Source organism: Sorghum bicolor, chromosome 8, assembly GCF_000003195.3.
Source record: "Sorghum bicolor cultivar BTx623 chromosome 8, Sorghum_bicolor_NCBIv3, whole genome shotgun sequence".
Classification (NCBI taxonomy): domain Eukaryota; kingdom Viridiplantae; phylum Streptophyta; class Magnoliopsida; order Poales; family Poaceae; genus Sorghum; species Sorghum bicolor.
This window is the reverse complement of record NC_012877.2, coordinates 11850207-11852730: the sequence shown is the minus strand read 5'-3', so window position 1 is coordinate 11852730 and position 2524 is coordinate 11850207.

Below are 2524 nucleotides of genomic sequence, written 5' to 3'. Positions count from 1 at the left end.
TTTAGGGCCGCAATTGGATATTTAGTAAAAGAGGAGTTTGATATCAGTTGGAGTGATTGGAGTTTGGTGCCACAAGTGAAAAGGACCACTTGCTGGAATCGCTTGTGCACTCGATTTATTTTTCCCGATGGTACAGATGAATTGGCCAAGGGTTATGTCATGAAGCAGTTGGCAATATCATTCCGGGGCTATAGGCACGATATGAACAAAAAGTGGTTGCAGAAGGGACGGGACCCGACGAAGTGGTACCCTATCACAGAGGCTCAGTGGGCACGTTTTCGTTTGATGAGAGAATCAGACGATGCGAAGGCTAAGAGCAAAGCCGCCTCTGAACTCGCGAAGAGGAACAAGTATCACCACTACCTTGGCACTGGTGGTTATAAGACCAAGATTCCTAAATGGAGGGCAGAAGACGATGCAAAGAGGAGAGAGGGCCATTTGGCATTGACCGATATAGTGCCTGAAAGGAGTGCGAATTGGCTTCGTGCTCGGAAGGCAAACACTGAGAGCGATGAGATGTCATGTCCCGATGAGATTAGAGAAGTTGCCGACAAGGTTTTGGAAGCATCAAACCTAGAAAAGAAAGGTGCCTTCAAGTCACAGAGGGAGAGGGACATCCTTACCCATGCTCTAGGTAACCCCGAGCATCCAGGACGTGTACGGGGATTCTCCTCCAGAATTAGTTGGAAAGAAGGATTCGGTGATGAGTGGAAAGGCATGTATAAGAAAAGAGACCGACATAAGGAGGAAATGAAAGATTTTTTTGAGCAGCAGGCTGCAAAAAAGTTTAGGGATATGATGGAAGACTTCTTTACAAATCCTGATCCTGAAGTGATGAAGCGGTTGGCTGGAGCAGTGTCTGCTCAACAAATGTCCTCACAAGCTCCTTCGCATATGTAGCTTGTACCAGCTCAACCCTTGGAGCGTCAGGAGATGGCCTCACAATCTAAGCCCTTTCCAAGCAGTATAGCGTCAACAACAAATAAGGACCATTATCAAGTTGATGATATTGATAGACCTTGGCCTTGCTCCTTGGTCATATCCTATGGCCTTAAGAATCAACATACTAAGCAAGTGGCCACCGGTAATGCTATCCTAGGACGTACATTCCATACTGTTGACATGCAAGATGCATACTGTAGGGTGGAAGTGTTGACGGTCGAGGCCGGATATGAAGACGACTTCATAGACATCCCGACCTCTGAGGGTATAGAGAAGCTTGGACAAGCAATCAATAACTTCATACAATGGCCGAGACGGTACGTAAGGTTGATTGATCCACCAGCGCCACCCTCTCCAAGCATAGTGCCTCAACCATCCCAAGAGGCCGAAACATATCAACAACCACCATCACCAATGCATGCTCCAGCATCCCCATACATTTATGAGCCACCACCATCCTCCCCAATACATGAGATGGCATTCTTGCAGAATGAGCCCGAGGTGCCAGCCAAGGAGAACATGCCTGAGCAGCAGACTCCGCCATCCAAGGAGAATAAGCAAACTCCCCCACCACCTCCAAAGGAGAAGGAGGATGAGCAAACTCCCCCACCACCTCCAAAGCAGAAGGAAGATGACCAAACTCCCCCAGCAGCACCGGCGTCAAAGAAGGTGAAGAAATTTCCAATTCCAAAATTGATTTCTCCCTTTGAGCCAAAAAAGGGGAAAGCAGCAGGCACAACTCTCTTTCTGAAAGGACTTGGAAAGCAGCAGACAGCACGGCTTATTGAGCTCGAACCGTCACAGAAAAAGGAAGCCACCGCCCAGTCAATAGAAGCCATGCCCCCATCAAAGGAAGCCCCAAGTGGCGATGTACATGTCAAACAGCCATCAAGTCAACCATTGACCCTAACGGATATCAGAAAGCCAACGATTGATGATTATGTCAATGTCCCCAGTGACTATGTGCCTGGAAGGCCTATGCTCCAATGGACGATGCTTGATAAGATTCAATGGCCGATAAAAAGATTTCATGGCTGGTACATGAGAGCAGTGCATGCTGGCCTCCATGCAATCAGAGTTGATATACCAGCAGATGTGTTTGCTACTGGTAACGAAAAAAGCAAGGCATTTGTTACCTTTGAGGACATGCACTTGTTATTGAACTATAGGCGGCTTGACGTCCAACTCATAACAATCTGGTGTCTGTAAGTATCACTCATGCACACACAATTATTATTAATATGTAGTGTGAAACTCTAATATGTAGATGTTGTCTGTAGTTTGCAAGATCACGAGCAGAGGTCATTATTATCTACCGGATCGATGGTCGGTTATCTGAGCCCTATCAAGTTACAAGAAAATATGCACAAATTTGTACTATCAATGGACGATAGAGCAAAGATAGAGAAAGACAAAACACCAGAAGAAGTTGCAGAAGCTATTAAAGAGTTGCAAAGAAAATACGAGGATAATTATGCCCTCTATCTTGGTAGATCAATGCTGAGGTATAAGTATAGGGATTTTATATTGGCACCTTACAACTTTAGGTAAGCTTGACTTCATATACGTACTTCAAATAATT